Below are 12,093 nucleotides of genomic sequence, written 5' to 3'. Positions count from 1 at the left end.
TCTGTGTAGTTTATATTTGAAGATGTTCCTTTTTCCACTATTACCTTCTAAGCGCTCTGAATGTCCACTTGCATTTTCTACAGAATGAGTGTTTCCGAACTGCTCAATCAAAAGTATGGTTTAATTCTGTTAGCTGAATGCACAGATCAGTACGAAGTTTCACGGAATGCTTCTGTGTAGTTTTTATTTGAAGATAGTCCTTTTTCCAATATGGGCCTCTTAGCGCTCCGAATATCCAATTGCAGTTTCTACAGAAAGAGTGTTTCAGAATGGCTCAATCAAAAGTAGGGTTCAACTCATTTAGTTGAATGCACAGAACAGAGAGTAGTTTCACAGAATGCTTCTGTGTAGTATTTATTTGAAGATATTCCTTTTTCCACTATTACCCTCTTAGCGCTCCGAATGTCCACTTGCAGTTTCTACAGAAAGAGTGTTTCAGGACTGCTCCTTCAAAAATAAGGCTTAACCCTGTTAGTTGAAAGCAGAGAACAGAAACAAGTTTCAGAGAATGCCTCTTTGTAGGTTTTATTTGAAGATATTCCTTTTTCCACAATTACCATCTTAGCGCACCGAATGACCACTTGCATTTTCTACAGAAAGAGTGTTTCAGAACTGCTAAATCAAAAGTATCGTTTAACTCTGTTAGCTGAATGCACAGATAAGAAAGAAGTTTCACAGAATGCATCTGTGTAGTTTTTATTTGAAGATATTCTTTATCCCAATATAGGCATCATAGCGCTCAGTATGTTAAATTGCAGTTTCTACAGAAAGAGTGTTTCAGAACGGCTGAATCAAAAGTAAGGTTCAACTCTGTTAGTTGAATGCACAGAACAAAAAGAAGTTTCACAGAATGCTTCTGATTAGTTTATATTTGAATATATTCCTTTTTGCACTATTACCCTCTTAGCGCTCCGAATGTCCACTTGCATTTTCTACATAAAGAGTGTTCAGAACGGCTCAATCAAAAATATGGTTTCACTCTGTTAGTTATATGCACATATCAGAAATAAGTTTCAGAGAAGGCTTCTGTGTAGTATTTAGTTGAAGATATACCTTTTTCGAATATTACCCTCTTAGCGCTCCGAATGTCCACTGGCAGTTTCTACACAAAGTGTTTTTCAGAACTGCTCCTTCAAAAGTAATGCTCAACACTGTAAGTTGAATGCAGAGAACAGAAAGAAGCTTCACAGAATGCTTCTGTGTAGTTTATATTTGAATATATTCCTTTTTTCAGTATTACCCTCTTAGCGCTCCGAATGTCCACCTGCATTTTCTACAAAAAGAGTGTTCAGAACTGCTCAATCAAAAGTTGGTGTATCTCTGTTAGCTGAATGCACATATCAGTACGAAGTTTCACAGAATGCTTCTGTGTAGTTTTTATTTGAAGATAGTCCTTTTTCAAATATAGGCCTCTTAGCGCTCCAAATATCCAATTGCAGTTTCTACAGAAAGAGTGTTTCAGAACGGCAAAATGAAAAGTAGGGTTCAACACTTTTAGTTGAATTCACAGAACAGAAAGTAGTTTCACAGATTGCTTCTGTGTAATATTTATTTGAAGGTATTCCTTTTTCCACTATTACCCTAGTAGCGCTCGGAATGTCCACTTGCAGTTTCTACAGAAAGTGTTTTTCAGGGCTGCTCCTTCAAAAATAAGGCTCAACTCTGTTAGTTGAATGCAGAGAACAGAAAGAAGTTTCAGAGAATGCCTCTGTGTAGTTTTTATTTGAAGATATTCCTTTTTCCACAATTACCAACTTAGCACACCGAATGTCCACTTGCATTTTCTACAGAAAGAGTGTTTCAGAACTGCTTAATCAAATGTATCGTTTAATTCTGTTAGCTGAATGCACAGAACAGAAAGAAGTTTCAGAGAATGCATCTCTGTAGTTTTTATTTGAAGATATTATTTTTTTCAATATAGGCCTCTTAGCGTTCAGAAATCCAATTACACTTTCTACAGAAAGAGTGTTTCAGAACTGCTCAATCAAAATTAAGGTTCAACTCTGTTAGTTGAATGCACAGAACAGAATGTAGTTTCACAGATTGCTTCTGTGTAGTTTATATTTGAAGATATTCCTTTTTCCACTGTTACCCTCTTAGATCTCCGAATGTCCACTTGCATTTTCTACAGAAAGTGTGTTCAGAACTGCTCTATCAAAAGTATGGTTTAACTCTGTTAGGTGAATGCACAGATCAGAAATAAGTTTCACAGAATTCTTCTGTGTAGTTTATATATGAAGATATTCCATTTTCCACTATGACCCATTTAGCGCTCTGAATGTCCAGTTGCATTTTCTACAGAAAGAGTGTTTCAGAACTGCTCAATCAAAAGTATGGTTTAACTCTGTTAGCTGAATGCACAGATCAGAAAGAAGTTTCACAGAATGCTGCTGTGTAGTGTTTATATGAAGATATTCTTTTTACCAATATAGGCCTCTTAGCGCTCAGAATGTCCAATTGCAGTTTCTACAGAAAGAGTGTTTCAGAAAGGCTCAATCAAAGGTAAGGTTCAACTATGTTAGTTGAATGCACAGAACAGAAAGAAGTTTCACAGAATGCTTCTGTGTAGTTTATATTGGAATATATTCCTTTTTGCACTACTACCCTCTTAGCGCTCCAAATGTCCAGTTGCATTTTCTACAGAAAGAGTGTTCAGAACTGATCAATCAAATGTATGATTTAACTCTGTTAGCTGAATGCACAGATCAGAAAAAGTTTCACAGAATGCTTCTGTGTAGTTTTTATTTGAAGATATTCTTTTTCCCAATATAGGCCTCTTATCGCTCAGATTGTCCAATTGAATTTTCTACAGAAAGAGTGTTTCAGAATGGCTCAATCAAAAGTAAGGTTCAACTCTGTTATTTGAATGCACAGAACAGAAAGTAGTTTCACAGAATGCCTGTCTGTAGTTCTTATTTGACGATATTACTTTTTCCACTATTACCCTCTTAGAGCTCCGAATGTCCACTTGCATTTTCTACAGAAAGAGTGTTCAGAACTGCTCAATCAAAAGTATGGTTTAACTCTGTTAGTTGAATGCACAGATCAGAAAGAAGTTTCACAGAATTCTTCTGTGTAGTTTTTATTTGAACATATTCCTTTTTCCAATATAGGACTCTTAGCGCTCAGAATTTCCAATTGCAGTATCTACAGAAAGAGAGTTTCAGAACTGGTCAATCAAAAGTAAGGTTCAATATTCTTAGTTGAATGCAAGGAACAGAAAGAAGTTTTACAGAATGCTTCTGTGTAGTTTATATTTGAAGATACTCCTTTTTCCACTATTACCCTCTTAGCGCTCCGAATCACCACTTGCATTTTCTACAGAAAGAGTGTTTCAGAGCGGCTCAATCAAAAGTAAGGTTCAACTCTTTTAGTTGAATGCACAGAACAGAAAGAAGTTTCACAGAATGCTTCTGTTTAGTATTTAGTTGAAGATATTCCTTTTTCGACTATTACCCTCTTAGCGTTCCGCATATCCACTGGCAGTTTCTACACAAAGAGTGTTTCAGAAAAGCACCTTCAAAAGTATGGCTCAACTCTGTTAGTTTAATGCAGAGAACAGAAAGGAGTTTCAGAGAATGCTTCTGTGTAGTTTTTATTTGGGGATATTCCTTTTTCCACTATTACAATCTTAGCGCTCCTAATGTCCACTTGCATTTCCTACAGAAACAGCGTTTAATAACTGCTCAATCAAAAGTGTGGTTTAACTCTGTTAGCTGAATGCACAGATCAGAAATAAGTTTCACAGAATTCTTCTGAGTAGTTTTTATTTGGAGATATTCTTTATCCCAATATAGGCCACTTAGCGCTCAGAATGTCCAATTGCAGTTTCTACAGAATGAGTGTTTCAGGACGGCTCAATCAAAAGTAAGGTTCAACTCTGTTAGTTGAATGCACAGAATAGAAAGTAGTTTCACAGAATGCCTGTCTGTAGTTCTTATTTGACGATATTACTTTTTCCACTATTACCCTCTTAGAGCTCCGAATGTCCACTTGCATTTTCTACAGAAAGAGTGTTCAGAACTGCTCAATCAAAAGTATGGTTTAACTCTGTTAGTTGAATGCACAGATCAGAAAGAAGTTTCACCGAATTCTTCTGTGTAGTTTTTATTTGAACATATTCCTTTTTCCAATATAGGACTCTTAGCGCTCAGAATTTCCAATTGCAGTATCTACAGAAAGAGAGTTTCAGAACTGGTCAATCAAAAGTAAGGTTCAATATTGTTAGTTGAATGCAAGGAACAGAAAGAAGTTTTACAGAATGCTTCTGTGTAGTTTATATTTGAAGATACTCCTTTTTCCACTATTACCCTCTTAGCGCTCCGAATCACCACTTGCATTTTCTACAGAAAGAGTGTTTCAGAATGGCTCAATCAAAAGTAAGGTTCAACTCTTTTAGTTGAATGCACAGAACAGAAAGAAGTTTCACAGAATGCTTCTGTTTAGTATTTAGTTGAAGATATTCCTTTTTCGACTATTACCCTCTTAGCGTTCCGCATATCCACTGGCAGTTTCTACACAAAGAGTGTTTCAGAACAGCACCTTCAAAAGTAAGGCTCAACTCTGTTAGTTTAATGCAGAGAACAGAAGGGAGTTTCAGAGAATGCTTCTGTGTAGTTTTTATTTGGGGATATTCCTTTTTCCACTGTTACAATCTTAGCGCTCCTAATGTCCACTTGCATTTCCTACAGAAACAGTGTTTAATAACTGCTCAATCAAAAGTGTGGTTTAACTCTGTTAGCTGAATGCACAGATCAGAAATAAGTTTCACAGAATTCTTCTGAGTAGTTTTTATTTGGAGATATTCTTTTTCCCAATATAGGCCACTTAGCGCTCAGAATGTCCAATTGCAGTTTCTACAGAATGAGTGTTTCAGGACGGCTCAATCAAAAGTAAGGTTCACCTCTGTTAGTTGAATGCACAGAACAGAAAGAAGTTTCACAGAATTCTTCTGTGTAGTTTATATTTGAATATATTCCTTTTTCCAGTATTACCTTCTTAGTGCTCCGAATGTCCACTTGCATTTTCTTCAGAAAGAGTGTTCATAACGGCTCAATCAAAAGTATGGTTTTACTCTGTTAGTTGAATTCACATATCAGAAATAAGTTTCACAGAATGCTTCTGTGTAGTATTTAGCTGAAGATATTCCTTTTTCGACTATTATCCTCTTAGCTCTCCGAATGTCCAATTTCAGTTTCTACACAAAGAGTGTTTCAGAACTGCTCCTTCAAAAGTAAGGCTCAACTCTGTTAGTTGAATGCAGAGAACAGAAAGAAGTTGCAGAGAACAGAAAGAAATTTCACAGAATGCTTCTGTGTACTTTATATTTGAATATATTCCTTTTTCCACTACTACCCTCTTAGCGCTCCAAATGTCCAGTTGCATTTTCTACAGAAAGAGTGTTCAGAACTGCTCAATCAAATGTACGGTTTAACTCTGTTAGCTGAATGCACAGATCAGAAAGAAGTTTCACAGAATGATTCTGTGTAGTTTATATTTGAAGATATTCCTTTCTGTTCTCTGCATTAAAATCAATCAAAAAATTATATTGAAATTGAAATACTGAATTTTATACTAAAGACAAGGCATCCAACTGAAAATGAAATTTTCCAGGTGAAAATTTCCAAATCATAAATATGCAGGGACAAAAAACTTTATTTATAAAGAAAAGATAATTCTAATTAATTGATGATTCAAAGGTTTACAACTTTAAAAGTAAATATTATCTTTGAAGTAAAGTCCATTTAAATTATTTATGCCGCCAAAATTTTAGTAATTGTATATGTATATCATGTAAACTTTTTCGAGAATGATGGAATTGGAAATGTTAGGGTATTATGCGGAAAAAATCACCTAAAGAAAAAAATTATCTCCTCATGAAGGATTACTTTAGCCACTTTGACAGGTGTAGGTAAAAGAACACTTAATGCACATCAATATGATTAGGAGATGCGCGCTTAGATATACGTTATCATTGAAAAGAGAATTGTATTATCAGGTTTGCAGGGGCCCTTCTTATCCTTCATATTTATGTAACTTTGTCATCTATAGAAAGATTATAGGAATTTTAAAAATAGCTGATAGTTAAGAAACATCACCATAACTCTGTGCTGAATGCATAATAAAACATTTCCCTTCTCTCTAAAAGCCTTTTAAAATTATGTACCATAATCAGTATGGCCAGCAGAAGGTCATTTCCATGTTCAAGTTCCTCTGTTTCTCGAGGGTGAGAATCCTTCTATAGTCTTCTGAGGGTGACACTGTAGTGTTTTCTTAGCCTGATTATTTTTATCTATTTTTTCCGATGCTTTCCTTTGTATATTTACATTTTACATATTGAAAGTTATTTTTTCAAATATTTTATATGCAAGTTTACAAAGTACAACGACTGTACATTAAAATAACTTATTTATGCCATATGGAAGATTAAATATAATTTTACAATATCTAATATTGATTGTTTAGTTTCTAATCATTGATACTTGACATGATTTTTCCCAGCATACCTCAAAATATTCTTCAAAATCCTGCGAATTAATTCCTGTAACACTTCTGAGGTGTATTAATAAGCTAGAGATGTAAAGAAGATTTGCAGAGAAAATTAGGTTCCCAAATTAGAAATTTTGTCCCACTATCGACTAGAAACCTCTTGAAATGATCAAAAACAATAATAATGCATGTCATAGAGGAAAACCAATAAGGCTGCTGCAGCATGACTACCTCTGTGACCTCAGACAAGTTACGTGTGGGTCCCTACTTCTGTGACCTCAGACAAGTTACGTGTGGGTCCGCACTTATTTTCTTCATCTCTAATAAATATTCGACAAATCTCATTTTCAAAAGTCTTTTAAGGCCTATCCACCTTTCTTTTTCTGATGGAGTTTTGCTCTCATTGCCCAGGCTGCAGTGCAATGTCATGGTCTCGGCTCACACAACCTCCGACTCCCGGGTTCATGTGATTCTCCTGCCTCCACCTCCTGAGTAGCTGGGATTACAGGTGCGCAACACAACGCCCAGCTAATTTTTTGTATTTTTAGTAGAGATGGGGTTTCACCATGTTGGTCAGGCTGGTCTTGAACTCCCGACCTCAGGTGATCTGCACGCCTCGGCCTCTCAAAGTGCTGGGATTACAGTCATGAGCAACCGCGGCCTGTGAGGGCTTTCTACTTTTAAGATGTCAGGACGTATAGCCTGGGAGGTAAATGGTAGTATATATATACATATATATATGTATATATATATACACACACACACACTGTATATATATACATATATACGGTATATTATACTATATATACATATATACTGAATATTATACTCTATATATACATATCTACTGTATATTATATATATATATATATACACATACACACATACACACATGAGACAGAGAGAAGAGATAGACAATTTCATGTGAAAATATAAACTGTTAACATAATATTTTGCTTCTCTGAGGAATATTTAGCATTGTTCTCAATCTTCTCTGCAGAATTTAAGCATTTTTCTCAGAACTCACCAGATAGAATGAGGGAGGGGCCATATGATACGAGCCAGAGATGAAGGGAGAACAATAGAGAGGGTGCTTTGGGAAAAATAGTACAGTAAGGCTAGGGAATACTTCTCTCCAACAAAAAGACCAAGGTCACAGCTGTATCTCTTCAGAAGCCAAACTTTCTTTTAAAATGTCAATTTCCATCTATTTCTTGCTTCACAGACATTCCATTCATTGCTGGATTTCAAATAAAGCCTTTCCATGTGCAACCTTTCTATAGAAAAAGAGAAATATGGGGGACAGTACAGTCTAAGAAGTGATTAAGAATATCTAGTGGACTTTCCCAGACTGTAAATCTTTACATATATCTGAGCCTAATGAGGTGATTTATTGTGCTATAATGCACAGTGAACTATACAGATGCTTCTTTTTGATCATGCTGCAGAATGGAACTAAATACTAAATACCAAATAGCACTCCCATGATTCTTATACATGTCATTCATATGGCATATTTATGCTTTTTTATATAGCAATTCTTATTCTTAGCTCTTAGGCAACTACGGAATCTATTTGTCATTTTAATAGTCATGCTCCATTTGAGTTATGCAAGGTAGAAATTCTAAGTAGAAAATCTTGTTTTTATTGAAAGTTTTTAGTAAACATTTTGGAAAAAGTCTGTTTTTTGATGCTACTTCTGCACGCTTTCTCAACATGATATTACTTGGTATTGTCCTTATTAACCATAGTACACCATATTCTGCAAATGTCAGAGAGGGTTAAAAATCAGTCATGTATAAGTAAAGCTAATGAAATAGAAAGGAAACCATATTTAGGAAATGGAAGGCAGAAGCAAATGTATTAACCGTGAGTTAGAAACGGTTTAGTCTTTGGAATGAAGCAGCAAGAGTTTAAAAATCTGGTTTGTGATTCACTAGCTTTGTGACCTTGGAGAATTACCTCAGATTTCTGAGTATCAGTTTAGTAGGTGATATCAATTGCAACTTCGCAGAAATATCACAAGTATTAAATAAAGGACTTAGTATCTGGGAGAGCATAGAAAATTACTAATAGTTACATTTTTGTTAATATTACCGTTATTATTATCATACGTATAGTATTTTCTTTCACTGACAATGCATTTAGGACATAAGGAGAACTATAGAACAGTGCTTCTCCAACTTAAATGCAGAGCATGAATCACCTGGAGTTTTGTCAAAATGCGAATTCTGACTCAGTAGCCCTGCAAACTAAGGAAATCTTGGTAATGCTGGTGCTGCTAGTTCACCAACAGACCACACGTTTTGCAACAGCTATATAGAATGTCCTGTTTCTTTTTTTAATCACAAAACATGGCAAGCTCTAAAATAAAGCAGAATAACAGATTTAAATGTTAATACTCATGTCCTCAATTTATAATTTCTCCCTCCCTAACAATGGTATAATTCTGATTAAAAATTAGCAAAGAAAAAAATGGAAATTAATCTTCCTATGTTTATTCTTTTAACAAATTCTGTGTGATTACTACTGGGTTACTTGCTGTAGGAAATAGAAAAATTGCTTTGACATAGATCCTCAAGAATCTGTCCCACTACAAGCTTATTTTTGTAGGAAGCTAAAAGATTTATATAAATAACCGTAATTAAAGAGACAAATGAAGAAGTGCAATGAAAGACGTAGGGAAAGTGCTAGAGGAGTTCGGGGTGGAGGAAAATTATCCTCAAATAATATCTATGCGTAACATTATGCTATCTTCCCTAACCAGCGCTTGACCAGATTGTCACAGTGAACTTTGGTCCTTTCTTATATCTTAGTTTTGGTTCCCACATCCTTCTGTTTGGGGAAGTTCTTGTTTTCCTCATGTAATGACAACAACACTTAAACAATGTATACCAGATAAAAGGAACTATATTGCTTGCTTTATTTACATAGTTAATTTAATTTGTACAATGAACTATGAAGTAATCAGCATTATTTCCTTCATTTTACATATGAGAAAATGGAGAATCAGCGACATTGAATCATCTCAAGTTTCTAAAATATCCACTCTCACCAGGCTGTTTACCCTGTTTTTGTCTGTATGCTGCTATAACAAAATGCCACAGATTGAGTAATTCATAAAAAACAGAAATGTATTTCTCACAGTTCTGGGGCTGAGAAGTCCGAAATCAAGGCAGCGGAGATTTGGCAGTTGGTCCCGAGGTGGCACCTTCTTGCTTCGTCTTCACGTGACAAAAGTGGGCAAAAACGGACAATGTGACGACATGGCAGAAGAGACTGAGGAGCCCGGCATTCCTCTAAAGCATCTTTTACGAGGACGTTTATCTCATTCATGAGGGTGGATCCTTCTTCACTTAATCACTTAACCAAAAGCCCCATCTCTTGATGTCATTGTCCTGGGATTTTAGTTTCAACATACAAACTTTGGATGGGCACATAGGTTCAAATCATAGCACCCTCCAAATTATAATGCCTCTCTCATGCCTGTTCTCCTTGAAGTACCCTCTGGTTTTGCTCTCTTCATTCTTGCCATCACAGTTAACCCTTCAGTTCCATTTCTTTAAGTAATCTCTAAATTTGTAAGATGGTTCCATCTTTTTTTTTTGTATATGGCAGTCTCTCAAACATATTTGTCATATGAACTAAGCAGGTAAATATGTAAATGCCAGCTAAATTTTAGTGAATGATATAATGGCCTAAAGTTGTATCTACCCTTCAGCCAAATATATTTACTTTTAGTAGCAATCTCCTGTCATATACAAAGTCACGACTCTAGGGGTAAACATTTTAGCCTGTGGGTAAGATGTAAAGCAGTGGTATGTTATAGTGACAACTCACTGTCATAGCACTGGGACATGCTCCTCTATCTGCTACAAATTGAATCAACAAAATATATATGATTTTGTCAGATTTAAATGTATGCTCCTGTTAGTAAAATAAAAGTATGGGAAAACTTTACGGAGTAGATTTAATAGAAATGTTTTCCTGAGTTATCTGCCTTCTTTATTTTTATGTTATGCTTTAAGTCTATGGTCAATGTATAGAGCTATGATTGATGTGCTTTTCCAATTCTGTTCAGATCAGACAGGTTAATTTTCTTCTTTTAAATCTTCTTGAATTTTGTCTAACACTTTTTGTTCCAATTTCTTACTAGATTATACTCCCTTCCCTAACTGCTTCATGATTACTTATACACAAACAATATTATGATATTGACACATTGAATTCATTTTAGGTGATGATTTTGGTCATAAACATGAGCAGGTTGTGAAGTGTTTCAGCCATCCCAGGGCATGGCTGTGAGTCCCTTGTCTAATGTTTCAAAAAAATCTTGAATTTGTGATGATGCTGTGATGGTCCCTCAGATATTCTTACACACATCTTTGCCCCTTGTTCCCTCTAACTTTCCTCTTCTGATAAAAAAGCAAACACTGCCAAGCTCAAATGGAATTACATTTGGATGCAAGTGTCACTATGCAATGGTTGCCAATAAAAGTACACAAGGAATTTTATTATGGTGAATTAAAGGCAAACAGACTTCAGAGAAATGAGCACGAACATGAAAATGGCGCATGGTACGCGGATCTCACTGGAAAGTCATTCTGTACACAATGTTTTCACTAGAAAAATCCATTAGCTTTAGCTAGAAATTGAAATTACTTTGTAGGAAATCAGAATAAAATATGTGAAAACATTATATTCTGTGCAAGATTAATACCACGCCTGGTGTTGAAAGGTTTGTGGTCTTGCTTCGACGATGCTAAAAGGTCAGAAACCACAAAGATGCATATGTGTTGTCGTTTGCACAGTTACTAATTTTTCTCATTATTTCCATAATGCGATGTGCTGTTTCAACAGAGAAACCCTCTGGAGAGTGGCTTGCACTGTTTTCAGGCAGCTCTTTTGCTTTCATGTTTTGGCCTTGGCCAGGGAATTCAGACAGACTTTTCAGTTATTTTCGACAAGAATGTATTCATTGATTGTTTTAAATAATAATAAATAGATTTTAAAATTACTGTACATTACTGCACTTTAAACGCCATGAGGTCAAGGACTCTAAAGTCTGGACATCATTGTATACCCTACATCTTGCACAAGGTTTAGAAAAAATGGCATGGACACCTATTTTTTGAATCAATAAATGAATACATAAAAGAATTCCAAACTCTAGTCCAAGGTTTTAGATTAATAATGTATTAAAATGCGTAAAATTTATAGACAAAACTCTTCTTATTTAGAAGTTTATTCTTTAATTGGAGAGAGAAAATATATGCACATAAAAGCTTAAGGAAAAATAATAAGGGTTTTGAAGTACTTACTATGTGAAAAATTTAGCATAAATCTTACATCCATTTATTTAACACATTTTATACGTTGCATTATTTATATATAGTGCTGATTGGTAGAATTCATATGTGAACGGAACTAGAAAAATTTTGAGGATAAGCACTAGAAACACAGAATAAATAGAGTGTTAACATGCAAAACACAGAAATACTTCAATTGACTAGGTGAAAGAAAAGATTTCTGGTTCCATGTACACTGATTATTGAGGGATGAGTATGACATTATTATGCCAGAATCAATAAATATTTTAAATAG

Source organism: Symphalangus syndactylus, chromosome 21 (genome assembly GCF_028878055.3).
Source record: "Symphalangus syndactylus isolate Jambi chromosome 21, NHGRI_mSymSyn1-v2.1_pri, whole genome shotgun sequence".
NCBI classification, from domain to species: domain Eukaryota; kingdom Metazoa; phylum Chordata; class Mammalia; order Primates; family Hylobatidae; genus Symphalangus; species Symphalangus syndactylus.
This window is presented reverse-complemented; position numbering follows the sequence as displayed.